General features: G+C 39.8%; 1 long non-coding RNA gene across 1 annotated transcript; it reads left to right on the top strand.

Annotated features, from left to right (window-relative positions):
* The first annotated feature begins 1,375 nt into the window (after window positions 1-1,375).
* LOC120725715 lies at window positions 1,376-21,714 on the top strand. The gene is made up of 3 exons (XR_005694198.1): window positions 1,376-1,712; window positions 14,843-14,845; window positions 21,703-21,714. It is a non-coding gene; the product is annotated as an uncharacterized LOC120725715 (long non-coding RNA).
* Window positions 21,715-26,806: the final 5,092 nt, after the last annotated feature.

The following is a 26,806-nucleotide window of genomic DNA, read 5'->3' as shown; positions in this document are numbered from 1 at the left end:
AGGGTCCTTTGGCGCTGCAGAGGGCTGACAGCTAACAAATTGTGTGCGAGCCCGTGTGTGGTTAAATCTGATGCAGTAAATACTTCACTGCTGTACAGAACAAGCATCAGTGGGCATCGCATTATCAGCTTTTCTATCACTTTCCTCATTACAACGAACAGTTATAACTTTCATTCTGTCTGTGTGGACGATATGCGACACTACCGTACTAGTTTACTCTCCTACGAGCTTCTGGAGCTTGTGGGCTGGTGATATATACATATAAGCATTGTGTTTCTGCCTGAGCCTGTTCACGTTCTACTTAATACACAGACTTTGTTTACGTTGTTTGTACTTTCTATATCTGTGGTATTATGTGGGGTGACTGGTCTGCGTATCTCTAAAAGTTAGTTTAGGTTATTCAGATGCCCACATGCAGTGTGTTGTCTCTGCGCATTGACATCCAAAGGCCCTCTATCTCCCAGTCTTTCGGCCGAGGCATGTAAGTTGGAGGCTGGATGAGATTGAAAGTGAAAGCCTTCCAGTTTTATTTAACCCTGTCCCTCTGATTCAATATGAAGCCTGCCTGTGTGCAGATGATAACTGAGAGCAAAAGGTTGACATCAATAGGTCTGACTGACTGTCTGTGCCTGTGTGCGTATGGGCGTACCGCTCTGTCTACATGGATGTTTGGGGGTGTCCGTGACTGTAATTATACATGAGCGTCCGAGTGTGGCCTCGTGGGTGCGCGTGTGCGTGCCAGCTAGCTTGTCTGTCACTGAATGATTAGTGAAACCTGCTACACTAATAATCCTCCTGTAATAGTTTTCTCCGAAGATGGCCCATTTGATTATTGGAATTCATTGGGGCCTTTAATTACATGCACTGAGCATTTCCAGGCTAATTTGTACCTCCGTCTCGTTTAGCATTTCAAAGAGGCAAACTGTTCACAGCAGCTTATTCAACGGCTACTGATGCAACATTCTCGCTGCGGCGATAAATAAAGTTGAAATTCAACAACTGACACTGAGGCAACACATTCAGGGCGCATCAGCGAACACAAATCTTTCTCCTGTTAAACTACGTCCTGATTGAACTGCTGGGTCATTTTTAACCCTCACAGTAGCATTTTATGTTCATAAGTCTGTTTTTTAATTATCCGCCAGTCTCCAACTCCTGAAATATTTTGGCATTAATGTCATAGTCACACCTTCACTGCACTATAAACGCTGCTTTAGTCCACATGTTAGTTGTGGCTATTTTCTGGGAAAAAAAAGAGAAGAATTTTGGTTGTGAACTGTACCTTTTTATGATTTTACTTTTTTACCAGTTATTTTGCCCTGTTGCTTATTTTTGGATGGGTAATATTTATGTATTTATTTTATCAGCAAAAAGAGAAGCATTCTAGTTTTAAGTCTACATTTTAGAGACGTAAATGAGGACCTTTTCACAAATGTTCTTGTTTTCCAATCAAACTGTTGCACTGACTTCTGTTTTAATAAATGTTTTCTTTTGTAATCATTTTATTATTTTTCTGTACAATTCTAACACTCTTTCCTTTTAGGTATTTCTCGCATGCATTATGTTAAGATAGGTGGGGATTATGTGTGTGTGTGTCCCACCGTCTCTATCGTTAATGGTTTAGTCCAGTATTTACTTGAGCTGTGACTTAACTAATTAGCCTATTAACCAATACCAACCTGTTATAATTCAGCTGGTTTGCCTATGAAGATGTGATTGGTGAATCTGAATTTTTTTTCTCTTTCCTGTCCTTTATTTAAGCATAAATTGTATTATGTGTTACTATGACCCTGATGAAGGCCAGTTAATAAAGTTTTTCCTCTTTACTTTTAAGTGTTGCTGGAGTTCCTGCGTTGTTAGTTTCGGCAACTTTCCCAGATTTTTCACTGGATTTGAATGAAATTTGCCACAATATTCTAGTTCCCAAAAGGTTGATTCTGTTCATCTGGACGTTTTCAGTGGGAGAAATGTTTCATCGCTCATCCAAGTGTCTTCTTCAGTCTCAGCTTATAGTTGCTAATCTCAGACTTGAGTTTTTCCCCTCTGGCAGAACACAGCAAATGTTTTCAATGGTGGTAACAAAATAAAACGTGGTGTTCCACAAGAAAGATATTTAGGACTGCTTTTATTTTCAGTATCTACTATATGCTGTTAAAATGACAAAATATTCATGTATGCTGTGGATTCCACTTTGGTTTCATGGATCAATTAGTAGTAGCGTACATAGCATTACCGAATGGGTGAAAATGATTGAAATTTAATGCACTTGGATAGCATGGGTGTTCTTGCTAATGCCTCTGCACTCACCTGTCTGTAAATGTGAGGTTATAGGAGGTCACTAAAACTAAATTACTGGCTTTTAAATTCCTGTCTTGCACCGATCATCTTAATTTAATTGTCTCCAAGATTGGAAACATCATTGCTATGTCAAGGAAATTTTCTTCCCATTTCTGTTACAATTGTTCTGTCACATCTGGATTACCGGTTATCTGTAAGGAAGTGTTTGCTGTAAAGCATCAAACAGCAAACTCAGAGCAGTGCAGCCATATTGATGCTTCTTTCATCGCCATGTGAGATGCACGAACTGCTATCCTGGCTAACTGTGGCTGGTATGTGAATGTGGCTTTAAAGGCTTCTGCCGTTCACAGAAGGATACGTCACACTTGTTTGGTGATAAAGTATTATAAACTGATTTTTGTAATGAATGAACAGTAGGATGGATTACTCGTTTTATGACAACAACTGTGCTTTCTTGAACAAGTTACACAAAAAGCTACGCAGAATAAAAAAAGAGGTAAATTCAAGAAGTCACTAAAAGCCTGAGATAAGAAGTAGAGATGGCACGATACCACTTTTTTATGTCCGATACCGATACCGATATCATAAATTTGGATATCTGCCGATACCGATATGAATCCGATATAGTGTTTTTTAATCAACAAAACTGTTTTTTAAATATCTTGCTGCATTTTGTATAAGTTCATACTCAAGTTTAAAACAACAACTACACTAAAGCTATTCTGTTATACCTGTATGCAAAAAAAAATATTTCATAGTTCAGCAATACTGATCAATCTAATAAACTTAAACCTACACCATCCTCCCTATTCTGGTATTTTAAAGAGTACTTAGCGTAAATATTAAGCAACCTAACTAATAGGGTTCCAACTCCCAGCAACAACAAAAATAAATAAATAAAAAATAGGGAACCACCCCTCACGCTCCACCTCATGATGCTTAGTCGACGTAATCAACCTTAATTTGATGCAGTGTGAAAAAAAATGCACAGAAATCAATTATTTTTCAAGAAATATTAAATAGATTCAACATCTTTCTTCAACAAAATTGCAGACTGCACAGATGGTACCTTCCCAAAGGAAAAAGTACTATAGCTTACTAGGGTATATATATTAGACTTAATAGTCACTATATACAGTAATTGACTTCTATTCATTTTACATCAAATTAAAAGAAAGAAAAGTATGTCTTTGTGCCCCCTTTTCCCTGTTAATGCCCTATCGGCCCCCCTGGCTAAACTTTGCTAGATCCGCCCCTGCACAGTTACCAGCCGTCAGCTACGTAGAAAAAGATCCTCGAGTAGAAAGTAATATTAAATAAATTCTAACAACAGCTGATCAAGCTTAAACGTGCTGCTGTTGTTCAGCCGCTGGTTTCCACTTTCTGGTGCAAAGTGGGCAATAAACAAACAAGAGAGACGGACTAGCGACAGAAAAGCTGATCAGCTGATCATTAAGCAGTTTCATGATTGAAGTAGCAGCAAGAAGAGGCAGTCGCTTAACGCAGGAATGCTTTACAAACATTCAGATATGGACTTACACACTTGCTTTACTTCTGAAATGCCGGGTTGGTAGCGAAGCTCCAAATGCTATCCAGACCATTCAGGTCCCGCATGCCACAGCCGCTCTATCACGTGATGCATACTGCTCCGACGTGCTAACGTTCTGAGGTGAGTTACGGCGTGTTGCAAGTTTTGTGAGGTGCTTTCGTGATATTTAATGGATCGGATTACATTTTTTATTTTTCTCCGATATCCGATCCAGTAATTTAGGTCAGTATCGGACCGATACCGATACGTAATATCGGATCGGTCCATCTCTAATAAGAAGGTCATTCTTGGGTGAGATGCAACCAAAGCAAACTTACTGGGATCTGATGGGGTCTAATTAGGATTACCACACTGTGCCAGCTAAGAAAAACATCGAGGTGGAGGCTGGTGTGACATGGGATTGACTAATGGCCCCATGAAAAACTTGGCAGAAGAAGAATTTTCTAACATGACAGGGACACTGCAACAATTTTAAATAAGAAGCAAGTAAAATCCATAACTTGGTCAACTACGTCCCTGAGTTTTCTAAAGGGACACATCTGAAGTATCCTAATGTGTAAGGAAGAGCAAGAAAACCCCTCCAGCAAAGAGCAACTCAAAAGAGCCAAGTATGTGAAAAGCATCTCTCCAAAAATACTGATTTACAGAATATTAGCAAATAAACATTTTCTAGCCTTTTCATTTAATGAGAAAAAAGTGCATTAAATGGAAAGGCTTTGTGACATTTTAGTGATATTGACTGGTTTTGTAGCACATTGGGAGCATGCATAATTGCGTGTGTGTGTATGTGTGTGAGGAAAAAATGTTGTACTACTTTGTGTTTAGTCATCTGAGCTTTTATATTTTGGCAGAAAGCAACATATGTATTAACATCTTTTTCAGGTCGCCAGTTACATAAACATGTATTTATAATGCGTATAGGAAACTGCTGGTGGGCTGGGATTATGCTCTAGGATAAAGTAGCACGGTCTCACAGCAGAAATGTGTTCATTAACTTGGTCTTGTTGTTGACTGTTTTCTGTATGTTTTCTGTATTTTTTGACATATACATTATTTATGTATATTTATGTGGGCAGTTCGTGCTCATCAGAATATGTCTTGTGGTTTTTATTTCTTTAGTTTTTTCAATCAGGGAACAAAACCAAAGAAATTGTCACTGTCTCATTTTTCATTTTCATTCTCTTTACTTCAGTTTTCAGTTACTACCTGTCAGCTTTAGGCATCAATACGTATTTGTTCTAAGCAGCTACTTGGTTGGAGTAGAGGCGATTTTAAACATAATCATCATATGACCAAGTGATCACCAGGTGATGACATTTGCTATGCATGTTTGCTTTGTCCCTACCAAAGATGGGCAGTAACGCGTTACTGTAATCCGATTACTTTTTTCAAGTAACGAGTAAAGTAAGGGATTACTATTGCAAAAACGGTAATTAGATTACCGTTACTTTCCCGTAGGAACGCTGCGTTACTGCGTTACTAAAACCGTGATTTTTTTGCGAGAATGTCTCATGACAGTGACGTAGGCAAGTGCGAAGTTCGTGAAAACAGCTGTGTGCAGATCAACAATGGATCACATATCAATTGTGGGAGAGAGTATGAGCGTGCAGCGTTTAAAGCGTGGAAGTACTGACCTTACTTTGAGTTTGATTCCATAAAAAGTGACAAAAACATTAGTGTCCGTTGTGCGTGGGAAGAAAACTTCTTTTTACAGCGAAAAAAACCCCTAAACTTCCGAGCAAGCACCGAGTGCGCTATGACGTAATGGGAAACTCACAGAGAAACTCGTGGATTCTTCCACTGACCGCTGCAGCACACCTGCACCAGGGTAAACCTCCGCCTACCCTACTCCTGCTTTACAGGTGAAAATAGAGCAAAAGGGCCGCCGAGTCTTTGACTTTATTTATTTTCTGCTGTGTTTTACTTGCATTTATTTGAAAGAGTGAGTGTAAACACACAAAAAAACAATTATTTTATGTGCTGGAATGTGCAGAAAATAGGTTTAAATATTAAACAACTTTCTTTCAGTCAGAGAATGTTGCATATAATTAAATTTTTGCTTGATGCATAAAGTTAAAAGATTAAAACTAATAAAACAAGTTTTAAAAAAGGAGACTTTTCCATTTGATTACATTTTGTATGATGGATTACGTAGAAAAAGTAGAATTGGGCTGAAAGATCTATCGCTTTATCACCTCTTCAGGTTGTAAATCGTGTTTTTAAAAAGTAACTAAGTAACTAAGTAATTTATTACTTTTGAAAATAAGTAATCAGTAAAGTAATGGGATTACTTTTGGGGGAAGTAATCAGTAATTAGTTACTGATTACTTTTTTCAAGTAACTTGACCAACACTGGTCCCTACCCTTATCTGTAATGGGCTTGGTAGCACTGGCATAGTTCTTGCATATTGTTTCAATAGACTCACAATGGGTCATTTAAAGTGACACTGGAAAGAAGTCTTCTAAAAAATATCCCCAATATTACTGCCTCATCACCACTGCCAAGGAACGCTGACTGCAATGCTTTTTCCCTCAGGACAAACATATCATTGTTAAATATTTGTGGCTTCAAACAGAAGAAAGTCCTGAACCGCTGTTCGGTGGAGCATATTGCACAATTAGGTGATGAGCTTTTAGGTGTGGATGTGCAGAACACTACCAATAACATCTCCTCCTGAACATGCTGGCATTAAAGATTTTATCTTTGGAGGTGTTGACGTGGTAAGTGCACTTCTTGACCATCTTGTGCCCCTCAAGCGTTGCTGTGACATTTCTGATCTTACAGTGGAGTTTGAAAAGATGCAAGGCTGGCTTTTCCACCTCGTACTCCCATGCTCCATCATTACTGCTTAGCACACAAGTACAACTCTGGTGTACTCAGTATATTGGGTCTGTGTTGTTGGGCATACACATACACTCGTGTTTTGTTGGTCACCCAACAAAACATGAGAGTGAATTAATTCAAGTCAATTTTATTTATGCAGCACCTAATCACAACAACAGTTGCCTCAAGGCACTTTATATTGTAATATATACAGAGAAAAACCCAACAATCATATGACCCCCCCCTAGCCCTTTGGTGACAGTGGGAAGGAAAACCTCCCTTTTAGCAGGAAGAAACCTCCGGCAGAACCAGGCTCAGGGAGGGGCGGGGCCATCTGCTGCGACCGGTTGGGGTGAGAGAAGGAAGACAGGATAAAGACATGCTGTGGAAGTGAGACAGAGATTAATAACAAGTCTGATTCAATGCAGAGAGGTCTATTAATGCATAGTTAGTGAGAAAGGTGAAAAAGACAATGCATCAATGCATCATGGGAATCCCCAGCAGCCTAGACCTGTTGCAGCATAACTAAGAGAGGATTCAGGGTCACCTGATCCAGACCCAACTATATGCTAAACTTATTAAATTAAACTTGTTGAAACAATTTTAAAAACTCTGAGATACCAAAGTAGACCTTTTTATGTTTTAAAAACACCAGTATTTACATGATTTGTTTTTAAACTCATGATAAAATACCACAAATCAAGGTTTCATTATAAATTCATTATAGCTGATATCAATGCAATGAAAATAAATCTAGTTGCAGTACCTTTTAGTCGGATAAAAGGGAATAAAAAAAAAAATCTAATAATATTCATCTTTAAACAGACTTACTGAATTTTAATGTTCTCCTGACGAGGACCATGTAACTTAGAAAGAGCTCAAATCAAAAGCTTTTGGACAATCCGAGGAATCAAACAGTCTTTCAAGGGCTTATCCCCTTCATCTGCTCTTGAAGTCTTTCCTTGTTTCTTCATTTCCTCTTTTGCCTTTTTTTACCAATCACAAAAGCCTCCAAGGTGTATTTTTGTTATTTTTTCCCCACTTTTTTTCTCTAATTGTTGAGCCTCTGCTATTACAGCCATGAATTACTCTTTTTCCTCCCTCCTGAAATGATTCCTCTGCCTTCCTACACTGATAAGGTGTGGGAGCCTATCTGATGTTGCTTGCTGAGGAAGCATGATTAGATCTAAGCTATAAAGTCACTTTAGTCTTTTCTAAAATAGCCACAAGGCAGAAAGTTCTCTGGGTAGAAAAATGTAATCTGCAGGACAAAACGGTCAAACATTGTTGAGTCTGCCATGATCACTAAAAACGTGGCGATGGCTTTTCTTGAAAAAAACATACATGAATTAGAAAATCAAATCACAGTATACCTTTGATTTTTTTAGATGACAACAGAGGGAACACTGTGGGGAGGGACGCCTGTTTCGATTGGAGGCATAAAGAGACAGGTATTTTTTCTGTAACAGAAAAACTGTAGAGCATGATTCTGAAAAGTGCCTCTCATTATTATTAAGTCTGATTTGCTCCGAAGCACGTCCCTAAACTGTAGGTGTGAAGTTATAATGGAAGGGCCCATGAGAGACCTAAAAAAGTGAAATTTGGTTGACATGCCATGCTTTTGAATGTGTTCCTTTTACCGCTGGTTTTCATGTAGAATTACGTTTTTTATTTAACAAAGCAGTGGATTGTCTTGTAACAGTTCAAGAACTCTAGTGAGACTCAAAAAAAGACGATTTCAAGTCATGTTGAGTATATGCAACCTGAAGAATACGAGAATACAAAATAAAAACATTGTGGTTGAGGGTTGAACACAAAATTCTGCCTCCATATATTTATCCAGAAATATTTACCAGGAAAACTTTCTCAGAGCTCAAAGTTCAGCACAAAGTGTGAACGCTCTTTGCCTCGCAGTGCTTGAGTGTGAAAACACAGGCTTGGCTCCAAATAAACTGTTCTCACATGTAAGAGAAAATATTCAGTGTTTGTTGTCTTGTTGATGCCAAAGGTCACAGGAGAATGGCCAGGCTGTTTTGAGCTGATATGAAGACAACAGTAACTCGAGGTTTGCACAAGAACATACTTGAAGAAAAACCTTGAAGAAGATGAGCTCCAGCAGCAGAAGACCACACTGGGTGACACTCCTGTAACTACAAACAGGAAATTTGGGCCGCAGTTTAAGTTGGCACGCCAAAATTGGACAATAAGGGATTGGAACAACTTTCGTCTGGTCTGAGGAGTCTTAATTTCTGCTCCGATATTCAGATGTTAGGATCACATGTGGTGTAAACAAGCAAGGAAACCTTGGAACCATCCTGCCTTGTATCAGCAAATCAGGCTGCTGGTGGTGGTGCAATGGTGTGGGGCTCCAACTGAGGAATGCCCCAGTCTATGCGAGTGACCATCCCTTTATGACCACAGTGTATTAATCTTCTGATGACTGCTTTGAGCAGGGTGGTTTGTTGGTGTGTACTCTAATGGCCTCTACAATCACCATATCTCGAGCCAATCGTGCACCTTTGAGATCTGGTGGAGTCCCATCATGGATGTAGTGGGTGTGAGGCTATCATATCAACATGAATCAAAATCTCTGAGGAGTTTTTTCCAGCACTTTGTTGAATCTTTGTCAGGCTGTTCCAAAGGCCAAAGGAGGTCCAACCCGGTCATAGCAAGATGTACCTAATGAAGAGTCCGTGAGTGTAGCGAGTGTAAAAACAGGTTTGTGTAGCACTGGTGTTTTTTGTTCTTCACATTAACTTTGGCTAAGTTCCAGCTTGTATTTCTGCGAGTGGACACAATGCTTGCTGTCTTGTGGCCGTGGGGGCAGAGCAGCCAGACTCTGACTCCTGGTTCAAGGTTAATGCCTGTTGGCTCACCTCTGGACACACACTGCTGTGATTGATGCATGCTCAGTCGCTATGCCCGAGGGATTAACACTACCCGAATAACAGCAGCGTTTACATTCAATGACCTCTTGCATCACCTTCCCACTCCGGCATGGATTACTGTCACAAACGTTGCCATTGGTGTTTCGTGTCTACCTTTGTTTTTCCTGCAGAATACAAATTTTTAAGAAGATGAGAGAGCTGTAGTACAGATTGTTTTATTGCTAAAAAGAAACAAGAGAGCCTCCTACCTTATAAATAATAATTAGATGTATGCAACTTTTTGTATGAGTAAATTATTTTACTTTGGAACTTCCTGGATTAGGGATTCATGGATTCTATGAAATTACATAGTTAGCTTATTTACCAAGGGAAATGCTCCAGACACAGTTACCCACAAGCTACTGTGTTATTTTGCCTTATAATGCATGTGAAAAGTAAACTGGACCCTTGGGCGATGGACGCGTGTGTATTGCACCACACGAGAGTCGATCACAGGCCATCTGGTCAGGCCCGGCAACAGCTCTGCCCTAGGCAAACTATACAAGCAAGTCATTTATAAGTGTCGCAGGTGGTCCCCCGCGTCCTCAAACACTGTAATGAGTAATGAGGGCTCCACCATTGAGGATCTGTCTTCCAGCAGGAGCTGCAAATGCAAGGACACCAAATTCACCAGCAGGTAGGAGTGAGATACTGCAATTTGTGAATATGACCAGCAGGCTATGCATTAATGGACTCTGTGACCTTCATTTATGTGATTTATAATGCATGTCCCAGCAGTTGTTTCTTATTTTATGACAGTGAAAATGTAATATTAAAGAATTGCAGCATTTCGTATGATTTAGTCTTCAACCGTGGCGCCCTTGTGGTTTTTCCTTGGTACCCCCTCATTCACACACGAATGTTTCAGCTAAAATAACACCGTAAATGAATTATGTAATACAGTTGATATGATTATTAATAGTGACAGATAGCCTCCTCTGTAGCAGCCACAAAACCGATCTGTTTAAAAAATCCCCCCAAAAACTCCAAAACAAAAAACTAAAGATTCTTCACCCTCATAAACATGAAGCAATCGTTTTTAACAAAAAGCAGTTGACTTATATATTCAAAGATGTATTTATAAAAAATTAAACGTAATTTAATTAATAATAAATTACATTATTTAATCACTCTACAAGACTAACAGTACAACTGTACAAAAGTCTTTATTGTTAGTCAGGAAAATTGGAAATGCGTTAGATGATTGCTTGAAACATACAAACATACATGGAAATACAATATAATAAGGCAAAAAAAAGAAAAGAAAAATAGTTTGTAAAATTCGAAGAAGCTTGAAAGTGAGTATTTGGTTTGACCACATTTTTTACTTCAACACAGCCTGGCCTCTTATGCAAGTAGTCTTCGGGAATAGTTCTCCAGGCTTGCTGAAGGACATTCAAAGCTCTTCTTTGAATGTTGGTTGGCTTTTCTTCTGTTCTTTGTCGAGATGATCACACATTCCCTCGATACTGTTAAAGTCCCGGCTCTGGGGAGGCCAACCATTGACTGATAGTCTTCTGTTGTTGAAATATGCTGAAAAAATGAAGCCTTTGCCAATTAGATGCTTTCCAAAGTGTGTTGAAATGTGATGGTGCTTTTTCAACATGCAAAAACACAATTTTATGTCTGTCAAAATGTGTTACTTTTGGTTTTCTTTGGAATTTTTCTGCAGCTTCAGCTGCAGAAATGGAAGCAAATTACATTTTTGTGACAGGCTGCTCGTAAGAAAGTGCCTAAAGATAGGAAGTAAAATGGGTTCTTTGCTAAGTTTTCTGTTAGTTGTTCTTCCTTTGGGTTAAGTGCCTTTTTTATTCTTGAATGATTCATGGGTCAGGTACAAGGATTGGATAGACAATGAGTAAAAGATGCAGTTTCAAGAACTTCACAAAGACCGAAGAGCTATTGCTCAAGATCACTTTTAAAAAATCCAAGAAGCTTCTTGCAAGCAAAGTATCATAAACTAATTTAACCATACCCTAACCTGCCCTCACAAAGCCCTATTATTCATTCTATACTCTTCCTCTTAAGTCTTGGGGACTTGAATCATAGCAGACAGAATGAAAACAGCATGAAAAACTCCAATCTGCCTATTACATGATAAAAAAAAACCAGCCAGAACTTGTTTCCTCTGACCTTGAATTCACACCATAGAGGCAGACAAATGTGCAGTTCAATTTAAATAGAACTCCAGTAATTATATCAAGCCAAGCTGTGCACTTGCACTGCAAATAACAAACTTGTTCTGCTCGATGTCACACTTTGTGCATGTGGTGTGAACGCAGGTGACTGCCATGAGTAGAAGAAGGTTACAGTATGAATATAATGGCATGTCACCTTGTGAACACTCTCAACAGAGCTGTTAATAGAAAGTTGGAAGCATTTGGAATAGATGGGTAAAGAAGTGAACAGTTAAAACAGCACAGATGAACAGAGAGGGGGGTAAAAAAAAAAAGGTGCCACTCAACAGAATCCAAGGAAAAGAGGTCACAGTGCCACCCACGCTGTTTGACTGACAGCTGTGCAGAAACTCCACAGCATCTTCGGCTGCTTAACTCAGAAGACTGAGCCAAACAACGCGGAAAAAGCCACACAGACATAAAAGCAAATGACTACTTCACTGCTAAATTACCACTCCTAAACTACAGATAAAAGCCCCTTTGTGCCACCGTTGCCACGCAGTGAAGAAAGTTCTGCAGCATAGATCAGAGTAGAGTATGTAACCGGGCAGTGTCCTTCCCTTCTCTGCCACAGTCTCCCACTCTTCTATATCTGAGGACCTAAAGACTGCTGTCCCCGGCCAATAATTGCTGACACACCAAAGCCAACATAGCCCAGTGAGCCTTTAATAGTTTTCATTTTTCTTCCTTACAGGATGGCCTCTAAGGTGCCATCATGAATGATCAGCACACAGCCGCCACTGCAGCTCCCTGTGCAGGCTGCAGTGCACGCACACACACCCACACACGTATGTGCGCTCCTTCATCTCTCTGATCCTATAGCCATTGCAGGCATCTCTCAGCTCTCTGCCCATTACTCCCTCTGTTTCCTGCTCACCTCTCATCTCCGCCCCGTACAGACAATTTATATAAAAGATTCTCCTGCCCACATCTTTGATCACAGGGCATATTTTCATCACAGGGCCCATTTCGCAACATTAATACTCTCCCTCTTACCAAAACCATCAAAACATTAGTTCATAAACTTTCCAGGCCAGTCCCTAACAGAGAATTTTGGACAAACGTGACGACAGCATGGTGGCTGCTATATCACACTGAGCTGAGCTCCAAAGAATCGACTCTTATTTAATCCAAAGACATCTAATGATGACAAATAATGACTAGAATGAATCACTGGAAATCTGTAAGAACCTACAAGGGTAAAACGATCAATGTGAGGGGGAGTGTCTGCGAGGAATAGAGCGCTGGTATGTTTGGCCTTGCAGGTCATTAGCAGGGTGGTATGCATGGGTGGTGAACAAGCAGAGCACGAAGTCTCAGCAGAGGCTGACATTTCCCACATCACTGCTCAGTGTCCAGTGTGCAGGCAACCTGCAGCACTTCTGATGTTACTCCTAATATTACTGCAATTCTGAGCCCTTTTATTAGAGTTAGTGCACATGCAGCACGATAAGGGCTTTGAAATACAGCTCAAAATAGAACATGTTAAGTCCAACAGTTTAGTCCAAGTAATTCTTGGACTGAATGTTGAACTTTTTAAATTTTGTCCAACAGGCATGTGCTGCTTCTCCCCTGCTCGTTTCCATCGCCAGTTCAAAATCTGAAAATCGCCACATTCAGTCACATTCTGTGGGTCTCCGCAGCTTCTCAGTGTATTTTATCAGGTCAAAATCAAAGCCATAAATATCTGCATGAAAACTGAAGAGGCAGTCTACTCAAAATGCCCCTTTCATAGGAGATGTCGATGACAGGTGGATGCCATTAGCAAAAAGTTCAAACTTGCCATTTCCTTCTGCACAGTGGTAACGATGGAGGGATGCAGGCTGCACCCTGTAGACGCCGAGCCGCTCCACCTGGCCTCCACCGCCCACTCACTGGCCACCAGATAGCGATAGCTGTGGTTGCAAAAAGTCTTCCAATCCTATAGAAATCTATGAGAAAATTGCTTTCTGTGTTCACCAATGTAAAGACTTTCCTGCTGAGTTTATGAGCTCAGTCACTCTGTTGTTGCTCAAACTGAAAAAAAAAAGAAAAATATTCTGTTCTAGAAATCTTGACTGGAGGATTATCTTTGGTATTAAACTTTACCCTTATTAGCTAATGAGCTGTCAGCCACAAGTCTTTTATCATCTCATCCGATTGTCTACAACCAGGATGGGAACGGCCAAAATGGTTATCTCGACATTCCAAAACAGGACTTCCTAAGCCAGTGGGTGACGTTACAGTAGCTACATCCATCTTTTACATTGTCTGTGGTTCCAGCCAACATGCTCTGTAAGTTTCTTTTTCAAAGTTTCCGTTATTTTCTTGGCATGTATTGTGTAGTTTCCATCACACTTCTTTCCCACTGCATTTTTTGAACATTCCCACCACTAATGAAGCATTCCTGCCAACAAGAGTTACATAATGATAAAAAATAAGTGAAACAAAAAAAGCGAGGTTAGTTTGAACCGCCAAAATGACCACGACACTTAAATTAGACATAAATTAATCATCGAAAAACTCACCAGATCCCAAATGTACTCACTTCCCAAATTTTAATGTGAACATATCTAATCAAAACGTGTTGCTCATATGATCGTCTGCCGTTTTGTTTTGCTTCATCAGCTTCACTTTGTCTGTTTGTTTCTTTCCTCTGTTGTTATTCGAATCAGAAGAGCTACATGTCGCAGCTTCAGACTCTTAATACCTCTGGCTCACTATCAATCAAACATTCCCAACTGTCAGCTGTGACAAACATTTGATTATTTATGGTGACAATTTGCATCTTGTTTGTCATGATTGCTTTGCATCAATATTTTCCCCTCCAACCCTCCCGGAACACCATTCCTCTCCACCCCTCCACCATCAGCTCCACTTCTTCGCCTTTCCGGGGCTTCCTGATCTCGTCCCGCTGCCGCTCCCGGCTCTGCCTGCTCGTGCTCTGGGGCTCTGGCTGTCACACACGGGGAGGCTGGGAGATAAAACTCCAATCTTTTTTTAGCACTCGATGCTGTTTGTTGCTGGTAGGTTTCATGTCTGACTGGACACAACAGGATGTGCTGTGAGTAAGAATCAACACAAATAGGGTGTGTGTGTGTGGGGGGGGGGGAGTGGACACGTTTGAGACAAAAATGACAGATTACTTTCACATCCTGTGTTTACCTGCTGCAGAAAGAGCTTAAAAAAATCCACAATGGCAGATCATGAAAGCGTCTCATGTTATCTGTCTGGGAATAACGTGGGGAACGTGCTCCATCTGGTTGAACTAATAGGACAGGAAGTGACTCTGCGTTCTTTCATCAGGGAGAATACTGGGGCGTTTCATGCTGGAGCACATACTCCTCCGTGATTGATCACTCTGCTTATAATTTCCTAATTTCCAATCCACTGGGGGACTTAACTGGAAGTAGCCATTTTTCCTGAGCACCGACCAGCTTCCTTTTATTTCCGCACAGGGCTAAATGGGAAGAATCTTCCAGCCCATTAAGCAGACTTTCTGTGTCATAAAAGTTTGGTGGCAGAGTCTCTCTCTCTCTCTCTCTCTCTCTGTCGTGCTCTCTCTCTCAGCAGCAGCATGGAACAGTCTGTTTGATCTGCAGGCTGCAGGTTAATAGAAATCAGCTTGTTCATCAGCAATAGTGGATTGAACTTAACCACCCACCTCCGCCCTGTCAATTCACATTTGGAAAAAACCCACTAACACTGGCCCTAGTCTCATTTCCCTCTGTCAGGTACTAAGTATCTCACTAAAATGCTTTTCATGAAGAAAATTACAATGACTTGCACTTGATTCTTACAGAACAGAGAGCTGAAATCTTGGAAACACCACCCAGGTGGTTTAAACCCTGAAAACACGCTGTGATGCTCATATGCTGAGATTACATTGCCATCACAATAATTCTCACTTTAGAAAACCCCCAAAAGAAGTGCAAAGTTGTTACATGCATGCCTAAATGCTAACAACATGACACTTCCTGTTGTGTTTATTATTATGGATTTTCACTTTGTGAAACATCCTGCAAAAACAAACTAAGCTATGCTATTTTTGTTTTATTCAAATTTGAAATGAAAATACTGTTCAGTAGTTATGTGCAGAATAAACAGGTTAGCTTGCGTTAATGTGGTGAATTCAGAGTAAAGGACTGATACAGAGTGGCTGTGGTGGTCAGTGTTAGGTTACATCAAGTGTAGCAGAGATTAATTATACTGTTAGTGTCGTGTTAGCTGTGAAACATCTGCTGAAATCCACAAAAAGTAGCAGGTCAGCTGATCACAGCATGTACACTAACCTACAGAAGCTCACATTACAAATGATTGTGAGCTGTTAGTATTTTCCTCACGTTAAGCCACTACAACAGATCTTCGTGTTCCCCCACTTGCCGCATTTCACTTTAACCCCTGACTCTTCTCATTTTTCTGTTTAGGTGTGGAGGTAAAGTCGCCCTCTGCCATGTAGGCAACACAAAATCATTATTTTTAAATTCTCTTTTACTGCATGTGTCCTAAATGAAAGGTTCAAGGTGAGCACATTCATTGCAATTAGAATTTAGACGTGAATAACATGTGTATTCTCATGTACTGATATTATTTTTGTTTTATATTAATATAGTAGACGGTCCAGTTACCTGTGCATAAAAATAGATGGAAGAATTGTCCTTCAAGGAGATACTCTTTACTTTCTTGCTTTGAGTACATTTAATAGTCTGTACTTTTTCACTTTTACTTACTAAGAAGTTGATTCAGATTCAATTTTTGCTGGAGTATTTTTTGTATCCTTACTTCTGCTTAACTACAGTTGTCTGTACTTTTGCCACCTCTGTGTGTTACAAGCACAAACAATGGGCAAGTTCGAGTGTTGATAAGGCCCTCGTTGTGATGCCTAGATAACTGTGTCAGGGCATCTCCAAAACTGCAGCTCTTGTGCGGTGTTCCTGGTCTGCAGCGGTTAGTATCTATCAAACGTGGTCCAAGGTGGGAACAGTGATGAAGCAGTGACAGGATCGAGGCTCACTGATGCACGTGGGGGAGTAAAGGCTGCTGTGTGGTTCAATCCAACAAACAAGTTCCTGTTAATAACAAGTTAACATAGTGACGGACAATAACAACTTAATCCTGGTTCTGATAGAAAGTTGTCAGAATCAGAGTTACCCATTAGACACAAAAGCTCCTCTTTAATCTTGGGCTGCAGCACCACCAAAGAGTAACATAAACTGAGGTGTTGACTTGGCCTCCAAATTCCCCAGATATCAATCCAATCAAGCATCTGTGGGATGTGCTGGACAAACACGTCCAATCCATGGAGGCCCCACCTCACAACTTACAAGATTTAAAGGATCTGTTGCTAACATCTTGGTGCAGATACCCCAGCACACCTTCAGGGGTGTAGTGGAGTCCATGCCTCAGTGTATCAGGTCTGCAAAAGTGGGAGCAACACAACATTAGGCAGGTGATCACAATGTTATTCCTGATCGGTGTAAACCTTTGGTTCTATCCGTACCTTTGGTTCTTGGAGAAGAAGCTGGAATGGTGGCAGCTCAGGTGGTTCTCTGTATATTGTGACAATCTTTCACTATATTAACTGCAGCTCGAACTGCACAGGCTGGATTTCTGCCCATTTTTGCGGTCCAACAGTTTGACAGTTATTTTACTCCTCACAACAAACACAACACACAACAGCTGGCAAGCTTGAAGGAAAACATGAATCTGCTCCACTGAGCTCTGTGGACGCGTTTTCTTCTGCTCCTTCAGTCTCTTTAAATACTAACTGGTCACTTGGACTGAGGGTGTCTGTTTGTTTGATGATCTTATCACCAAGGTACACCAGAAACAGAATTTGCATTGGAAATCTATTAAGTGGTGACTGTTTTTTTAACAGAGGAAGTCAGTATCACAAAATACTTTATTTAGAATTAGGCTGCTCAATCTGACTTTGTGTTTATATTGCGGTAACATTAAGGTTGTTTTGCACAGTATTTTATATAATCCTCACATAAAGCTGAAGTCTAATTTGCTGTTTTCCTTTGAGTGATGCTGATTTTACTGTCAGCACTTATTGTCGAACCTTGTCTTTGTACGGCACACAAATAACTGCAGGAGTATTTTTGCTGCAGGATTTTCATTAAGCTCCAGGTGGTGACGGTCAGGAGGTTTAGCTCGTGGGTTAGTATTTTTAACACACCGTGTCAATCACATGTCGGAATTTGGACTTTAGGAAATGTTTTATCAAGAATGGTTGAAATAAAACTCAAGAAAGAAACCAAAACAATGTAAATCTTGCATGAGTGTCATGATGCAACAGGTGCAACAGCCCCTCACAGATTTAACTTAACTAACAGCATGATTCTTTTAATCAATAACAAGCACTCCAGTGTGTTTTCACTGCAATAGCCATTATTGTTACCTGGAGATACAGCTGCAAAATGCCGTTTTTGTGACCAAATTAAATCAACTCGTGAGTAAAAAAAGATAATTAAAAAAAACTCCAGGCTGCTGATAGTTTCAGCTTTCTTACATTATCTTTGTTGGTGTTTTAAGAACTCAAAATGACCAATATGAGTGTTTAGTTAAAGGTCTTGTTGGTACAGGCCAATATGCTATCTTATCTTTGCAGCACTTCAAGGTCCTGAATTGAGCTTTAGGATTACTGTTAATTGGATGAAGCCAGGCTAGCTGTTTCCTAATGCTAATCCTTCTTGGTTCAAGCTTCTTGAGAACTGTATCAATCTTTTCCTCTAACTCTGTCAAGACACCAAACAATTGTCTATCCAAAAAATACGCTTAGATTTGATGTATACTTACACAAGCAGACAACGATACCCAAAAAGCTCCGTGTACAGAGCCAGTAGTAACACGTGTCATCCCTGATTTATGTAGCTACGCTTCTTCTGCTTGTTTAAAGACTCTTGAATCACTATTGTACTCACAGCATTTGCAGGTAGCAGTCAGGTCTTCTGCTTCCCTGTTTGACATTAAACACAAACTTGATGTCACTAATTTGAATGTCCCAGAATCTAATCTGTGCAGCTAGTCATGGAAATACCTTTTTTTTAAACCCATCTTGGATGCAGTTTCACTTTATCTGGGTGTTTTACAGCTCTCACTGCTCCTAAACGTCACCATTAGTCAGAGACAAAACATGATGGCAAAGAGACCAGACTTTAACTTATTGCTTTAATCTGTCTGTTGATGGAGGGATGGAGCAATGATGGGTTGGTTCAGGCTCTAAGGACAAAAAGGGAGTCGAAAGAATGGGAGGATACAATAGGTAGAACAGTTGCCAACCTTAACACCATTAGCTGATTAAATGAAATAAATGGAGAGATGATTTTTAGGATGTGGGGGGGGGTCCCACTGTATGTTTGCATGTTATAATCAGGTGTTGATTACAGACTTAGCTACTGATTGAGAGACTTCAATCAGCAGACTAAATACATCACCATACGCAGTCAGGTGAGGGATCTTTCAATCATCATTTAATCATTAATTAATGGTGATGAGAAAAAGATGCGACTCCACAAAATCCTCTTTTAGTTACCGGGTGAAAACAAAAGGACTGTGAACTTTTAACAAGGTTAAAATACATACAGCCAGGGTTTGGGATTTGTTATTCAGCAGCCTTCATTTTTCTGTTTAAGGTGTGTATTTTTGAGTACATACGCAAGCTCCTAAATCAAACATGGCCAAATTGGTGAAGGAGGGGGAACGTGTTTGTTTAACAGTGTAAATTCACTTTGAATCGAACTGGGATCGTGAAGAATCCCGAGGCCACAGAATGAACTGCTTTGTAGGAAAGTGAGTACATCTCTTACCTCAGATATTTCCTTATGTACCATCCTGTCCTTTCTAAGCTTGTATCACAGCTTAGAAAGGACGGGGTGTTGTCTCTGAGGACAAGTAGCCCATTGTAACTGGGCTCCTGCACAGTGGAAGGAATTCATAATCAAAGTCTTAAATCTTTCATTTTCACTGACCCGAGGGTCACAGGAGCGTCACCTCACAGGCCTCATACAGGTCTACACACCGCCATGTCACATGATTTCACCTTTAATAGCGTATCATGTTTATGTTTAGTGGTAATCAGTTAAGTATACAGTTGGTTCAAGCAGGCAACAGTCCCATCAGATCAGCTGATCTCAGGCAGTGGCTCAGCTCTACAACATTCATTTGACTGTCTCACATAAACTGTTTAAGCCGTTTGAGCCTGCCTGCTGTCGCTGTGCAACTCCAAGCCACTTTGCAACCCGCCTCCTTTTGTCTTGAATCTGATTTCATCAGTGTTGTGTTTGTTGGGATTGGTAGGTGCTCTGTTTTGTGCTGGTCCCACCTTACACAACCCAAGAGTCCGGTCCTGGGACACAGCCGCTGTGTCAAACATAAATTAGTGCACATGGAAACATCAGTCTGCTTTTGAATATGATTGTCCTGATTGTCCGGTCAAAATTTTATTGGATAAGTAATTTACTTCTGCATACTTATTTATTTAATTTTGTTTAAAGAACTTATGTTGGTTAGGTGGGCTGCTGGGGCACTTCTGGAAGTCCATGTCACTGTCCAATCCGTACAGGAAGAGCCAATTGTTTTATGAATGTTCAGAAAATGTGGCTAATTCCTTTAGTTTTTTTAATCAAAATGATGTATTTAATCCTAAAAAAATATAATTTTCAGATGTGGGTATAAAAGCAAGAAGGGTTCAGGGAATTCAGTACATCTGAGGTTTAAACAAGTTTTTTTTTTTTTTTAAAGATTTCTAGATTATTTGTGTTTTCTTGTTTTTAATACATTTTTTAAGCAGTGGTTATTATAACAATACTAAGAAATGTTTATAGCATTGTATTCAAACCCTAACAAGCAATGGAAATATCCTAATTCTATCAGCATAATATCCAGACTGCTTTGAGAGGATGAGAGGCAACTGTAACTCAGATAATCATGTGTTCCAACCAAAGCATGCAGAAGAGCATCTCTGAACACCCCACATGTTAAACTTTTGTGAAAAGAAACCGTGTGGTCCAATCATCTCAATATGAACCAGCAGTGTTTCCAGCAGCTCGTTAAATCTGTGCCATGAAGAATTAAGGCACTTCTGAAGCCAAAGGAGGGTCCAGCCTAGTACTTGCAGGTGTACTTATTAAAGTGTCTGATGAATGCATGTTTTTATCATGAAAGTTATGGAATTAGATTCAACTGTGAAGCTCAAACTTAAATTGAACCTACCATTTTTCAAATTTGATTGGTACTTGCTGCACTTGAAGCGTAACTGTTGTAAAGATAAAATGTAAAAACTTATTTAATGTGGAAATCATGATACAGATTAAAAAAACAACACATGAAGATAATAAATTGGTTAAGGACTTTACACACCTGTAAATTATAAGAGTTTCCTGCAGCAGTAAACTTTTTTCGGCTTTTGCCAACAACAGAACTCTTGCACTGATGAAATTTATTCATATAATAACGTCCTGGAAAGTCTGAAGCGTAAAATAATAGCCAGAAAATTTAAATCTTTTGAAACAAAGAGTTTATTGAACCTTGTGAAAAATTAAAGAAAGGAAATTACATTTGTACAATTTTGCTACATGTATTTCAAAGAACAGCACTGATAGCACAGCTGATTTCACATTTACTCACTAACCCTGTAATCAAGCCCAGATGCTTTGAGGTTACTGTATCATATTTTTGAGAAACAATTGAAAACGTCTGCCGTCTGAAGTGCTGAGAACCAAACAAACACAAAAGCTCCTCTTTAATCTTAGGCTGCAGCACCACCAAAGAGTAACATAAGCTGTGAAAGAAGCATATTTTCTATATGTGCACACGTTTGATACAATCAACCACACAAACACAAGAGGCACACTGTGGAGCTGACAAATGGTCCATATGCTTTCTGGGTCAGTGCGAAACACCGAGGCATATGCTTGTGAATACTCTTGTTGGATTGCATTTGAGAAATTAGATTTTGTTAAATAACATTATACAGCTGGAAAATTCCACTACAGCAGAACTTCAAACATGAAATCTAGTCTTAAATGATACCAGTAACCAGCTGTGTAAATATGATTTTCAAAAAGGCACTAATTGATACAGGAGTGTCTGCGGTTACAGTGAGAGGTGCACGACAATAGCATGCTTGTTTGGTTCGTGGATATGAGCGGTGAAATGCGTGCGGTTGGGTGACAGTGACATGTTGCAGGGAAGCAGACAGGAACACCAGGTGCTGACAACCAGAGAACTGTGATTGTTCCAGAAGCTTCTCCAACAAGAAGTCACGGCAGATGCTAGTGATGACAGAGCGCTCCTGGAGCGCAGTGACAGACTTCAGCGCACGTCAAGACCCAGCTGCAGCACACTGCACTCGACATTGTGTCTGCAAGCTGTGCTGCTCCGCGCCACGCAAGCATAAATCTGTGCTGATCGACCCGGCTCGGTCCTCAGGGAGAACTTTTTTTGTACTTTAAGATCTCTTACAGAAATGTTTCAGCATATAGGCAATGCTCTTATTTTAAATGTTAGTCTTTTTTTTTATCATGTAGGCAAAACCCTTTATTTCTATCCATTCCTTCTCTATGACCATGCAAGCATGCAACTGTCTAATGTTAAACTTTGTACACAGATCACTTTCCGTAGGCCATAAACATTCAAGTTATACAAATATAAGGAATATAGTTCAGCTGCATTCATTTTTAATAAGTTTGTTCTCTGTGTTGGGTATTTTTATATAATATTTTTAAGCGTGTTGTATTTAAGAAGGATAAGTTACATGAACTTAACATATTGTAGTGCGCCAAACTTATGACAGAAACACATAATTTTAAGAAAAACCACACAACACCACAGGTTAGTAAATATTATTGATTCGATTCAGTTCAGTTTTATTTCTAAAGTGTGAAATCACAACTCAAGCAAAGTCTGTCCAGCACAACACAACAGAGAAGGAAACTTAATGTCAGCTTTTGCCTCTTTTTCAATGTCACATTGACATGGTTTGTTTGAATTGTAAGAAAAATAACCACACTGTACTTAAGATGCTAAGACTGCAGTTCTCGATAAAGCAGATTTGATGTCGTCGTTCCAGTTTGGTCTATTTCTTGAAACAAGATGATTCATCTTTTACAAATAACACAGGAGCTTAAAAACAAATGCATGAAAACTAGAAAATGTTTGTTTTGTGTGAGATATGACTCAAAACAATATGTTTTCAAGACTTTTTCACTTCCTACACCGCACTGAAATGTTACTGTGTAGCTGATTGTGTCCCTTTTTCAAGTGTGATGATATTTTGACTAGAATTTAGAAAAATATGCTTTATTTAGGCAAAATTTTGAGGTTTTGCATCTACATTAATAGAGAGAAAATCTCAACAACTCATCAGACAACTCTCTATGTGCAGCATTTGGTGAGAGTGGGAAGGAAAAACATCCTTTTAACGAGAAGAAGCTTCTGGCAGAATTAGGCTCAGGGAGGGGCGGCCATGTTTCGGCTGTATGTTGTTCATCTCACATATAAACATACCCTCGAGAACCAAAGTCTAAACACAACATGACTGAAATAATGATCACAGTCTTGAGTCAAATACGTGTGATAAAAAGTAAAAAGGCAAAAGGATTATATTTCGTATGGATAGCTCAAGTTTAAAAACTTCAGAAACTAGTATAAGTTAATCAAATCCACAAATTTAAATAAAGTAATTATATTCTTTGCATGTGCAGAGCAATTTCATGTTAGAGACCAAACCAACCTCTGAGAATCAGTGCCATCTATTACCTTTTCAGCAGGGATGTACTACTCTCTAGTGGCTGCCTAGCATCATTGCAGCCATGCAGAAGCATGTAGGCACTCGAACAGTCACAGCTGCTGTGCTTTTTTGTATACTTTCCCTTCATTTGTCAAATCTCTCAAGCTTTAATGCCAAAACTATATTTTCAAATATTTCTTTGAGCTCTACAGACAAGTGTGTCCAGCTCTAATTTCAGTTTTTCTTGCCAGTACAACGGAAATATTGAGATTTTCTTAAAATAGAGGGAAACACAGAATGAGCTTTGTGCGTATTTTGCTTCAGCTGGATTCGAAGGAAACGACCTCACACTCGGCACCAGGCTGCTCTGTCCATTATGTGTCCTAATAGCTTGCTCAATGGTGCAGTCCGTTATGTGGGTTGACTGGTCAACCAAGACACACGCCATTAGCCCGAGCAAATGTTGCCTTGCAATGCTACACAAACCATACCTTATTTGTATCACATTAGCTCTTTGATGTGGCATGGCGCATTATATCAACAGCTGCAATTTATCAAACAATTTTGGCACTGGATTTGCCTCACTAGCGGCAGCAGCAACTGTAGCCGCTACACCACCACCAGCAGCCATCTTCAATTCTTTCCCCTCTTTCCTCTATGAGAAGCTGCTGCAGCAAATAAATTAAACATGTGTCATTGAGCATGCTAAATGGCTTGCAACACATAATCATCTAAATAATTATGAGGCTGCCATTAAAGTGAGCTAGATGGATGACACATGAGGCGTTATGGAAAAACTGGAGGTAATGGTGCAAGATTTGATACGGCAGAAAGAGGAGATGGTGGGAGGATTTGGGGGGAAAAGAAAAAAGGAAATGCAGTTTTCTGTGCGATTCCTTCAGTCGCTCTTTTTCTTCTTGCCCTTAAAAATCCCAGACTCGGAGCTCTGGGGGACAATGGGGTGATTAGCCCAATCAGAAAAAGCAGTGAGGGATTGTGGGTAGGCGCCGCTCACAGTCGTCTTTTTGTCCTCCCACATTTCATTAATCAGCAACCTGAGGCCCCCCGAAATCAGTTCAGCAGATTGGCAGCTCACTCATTTGTTCCCATGTGGCAATCAGAAAGGGAAAGAAATCAGTTCACCACCTTTACGCTATTACCTAACATTATAAACCATCTCTTTGTATTCTTTTTGTTACTTTCACGTCTTCTTCTTTTTTTATGCTGCTGCAAATGTGTGCTGATGCCAAACGTGACCTCTATTAACCCCAGATCAGGTATTTTTTTAATACGTGTGGTGGTAACAATATTGTCAATTGATTTCTTTTTAGAAGAAGAAATAATCAGCATGGTTAAGTACTGCTCGTATACTGTATGTTACTCTGCGTTGGAAAATCAGCTGTGAAATAGGCTGCCATTAGGCATCTCAGTACAATATCTTAATGAGTCTCATGCATCAACCTAAATGATGCATCACGTCACCAGACAAGGACGACAAGCACAATCATATTCCCCTCTTAGAGGATATCGTTCATGGCTCTCTACTTTCAACAGACCATTAGCTCACAATGTCTGTCCGGTGTGCTTTACATGATCCTGTTTTAAAGTAGAAACAAGCCTTTCAAACGAAGAAGAGAAGAAACACAAACAGCATCCGTGTTGCATGTGTCTGTTAAAGGCATCCTTGCCACATCATAAAAGCAGGAAGTGCATGACTGCTTTATATAGGGATGCAATAAGCTGAATTCATTAGTGGCAGAACTGTTTTAACACTTTCAATTTCAACCCGTATTATGTCATTTGCTGATGTACTGCATACGGTAAAAGCTTTGGTGTCGACCAAGCACAAATTAGAACCAAATCAACCAGATTAGTTTTGCATATTACTATTACTACTACTGTAACTATTACTATTACTATGTAAATAATGTAAATAAAGCAAGAAAACAATTCTGGGAACTTGGACAGTCACTAGCTTCTCTCCCCAGACGAATGTCTAAGGAGGGACCTAACCATGACTTTTTAGTGCCAATGACAGGATCCAATAATATTTAAATAAGAAAAAAAGTCCAGCAAATGGTTTAAACCAGCGGTCCCCAACCCCCGGGCCACGGACCGGCACCAGTCCGTGAGCTGTTTGGCACCGGGCCACGAGAGTTGAGGCTCGGGTTTGAAATTTATGGTTTTCAGGGTTTTTATCGTTAACTCAGTTTTCCTGGGTCTTTTCCTGTGTTGTAGTCGTGTGTCTTATTTTGAAAGAAATATTTACGCGTTACCATAGCAACCAGAGAGCATTAAGGGGCCGAGAGGAGGACGTTACTCTTAATGTTGTTGGAACATTTCAGGAAGACGCTGCTAATAAAGTTACACAATTACACAGTGAATGTGTGTTTATTATTATATTTACAAAACACCACAGTTTCTGTCTTGGTCCTATCGTTTTATTTTGTTGTATTTATCCGCGACACCTTAAAGGCCGGTCCGTGAAAATATTGTCTGACATTAAACCGGTCTGTGGTGCAAAAAAGGTTGGGGACTGCTAATTAAAACGGTTTAATGAAGTGAATTTTGCAGTGAAACTAATCGTATATTTTTAAATTTTTTAAATTAAAAAAAACAACAATGAACTCTTTCCATGGAGGCAGTGCAGGTTTGGAGACTGCAGTTCGCCTCTTGGGATGGAAATAGATTGAGCTCTGTCTCTTTGGGTCACAACATCTGCTAAAACCTCATTCCAACAAAAAGGACCAATCTGAATGACAACCTGCAGCCAATATACAAACAATCAATGCGAGCCTATATTGCACAAACCTGTTCTAAATTGGCACTGGATTTCCCTGGGGATCCGTGTGGCAATAAGGGATGAGGTTTGTGGTGTAAAATTACAAGGAGGAAATGTAATTTGACAGAGAGTGAGTTTCTGTGTGAGGGACAGACGACTGCTGAGTAGGTGTAGTGGTGTCATGAGTGACTGCTGCTGGGGGGGATTACCGGATAGTCCCGTTAAATTGTATATTATTGCACATTTTAATTGGTCCAGACTGGAAACATCTCAGACACCAGTAGACATTTCACAGTGATTTGTCAAAGTGATATTCATGGTCTCCTGAAGATGACACCACGTACTGTCTGTAATGTTTATGGTAGCTTTATGCTAATAAAGAGAAACAGAATATCATCCAAAAATTCTGAAAAAAGTTATAAATATATATTATAAATGTAAATATAAAGTTACAAGACTGCAAGAGGCTTGGTGAGAAGGTGACAACTGCTGGTGCGATTGTTCAGAAATGAAAGAAATGAGCATCAGTTGCCTCC

Source organism: Simochromis diagramma, unplaced genomic scaffold, assembly GCF_900408965.1.
Source record: "Simochromis diagramma unplaced genomic scaffold, fSimDia1.1 OVJJ01000717.1, whole genome shotgun sequence".
Taxonomy (NCBI): domain Eukaryota; kingdom Metazoa; phylum Chordata; class Actinopteri; order Cichliformes; family Cichlidae; genus Simochromis; species Simochromis diagramma.
The sequence above is the reverse complement of the archived record's forward strand: the minus strand, read 5'-3'. Positions and strand labels throughout refer to the sequence as shown.